The sequence below is a fragment of the Meleagris gallopavo genome, chromosome 29 (assembly GCF_000146605.3).
Source record: "Meleagris gallopavo isolate NT-WF06-2002-E0010 breed Aviagen turkey brand Nicholas breeding stock chromosome 29, Turkey_5.1, whole genome shotgun sequence".
Classification (NCBI taxonomy): Eukaryota; Metazoa; Chordata; class Aves; order Galliformes; family Phasianidae; genus Meleagris; species Meleagris gallopavo.
The window spans coordinates 2,855,109-2,855,652 of NC_015039.2; positions in this window are offsets into that span (position 1 = coordinate 2,855,109).

Sequence of the window (544 nt, forward strand, 5' to 3'; positions counted from 1 at the left end):
AAAAAGGCTGAGAGGGGAGGAAAGAGGGTCTGTCTCTCTTTCAAAGCTTTATTTCTCACTTTTTGAAGGTCCTAATTCTTATCCTCCCGAGAGCTGGAATTGCATTAGATTTCCATCACAGCTTCGAGGCCCGCCAGGAAACTTTGTGGAACGGGGAGGAATAGAAAATCTGTAGAGATTCATTATGACTGTAGGGAAAGCTCCATCCCATCTTTGCCGGGGATGCGTGCATTTCAGACCAAGTCTGTTTTCGTCCTTCACCTTATTAAAAGAAAGAAAGAAAGAAAGAAAAGGATCCTGCTCGTTTGTTGGCGGTGCTTTGGTGTGTTTTGTAATGCTGCAAATAGCCACCGAGCAGGTCCATGCCTTTGCATTTCAATGAGCTGTGTTACGTCTGTGCTCTTCAGGTTGTGACCACGTTTGGATTGTAATTCTTTTCACCTGCTTGCCGAGGAAATTTGCGCACTTTTACTTTTTTTTCTTTCGGCCTTTGCCGGGATCGGTTTAGTTCCTCCCCCCTCCCATCCGAACTTTCCTTTATTTT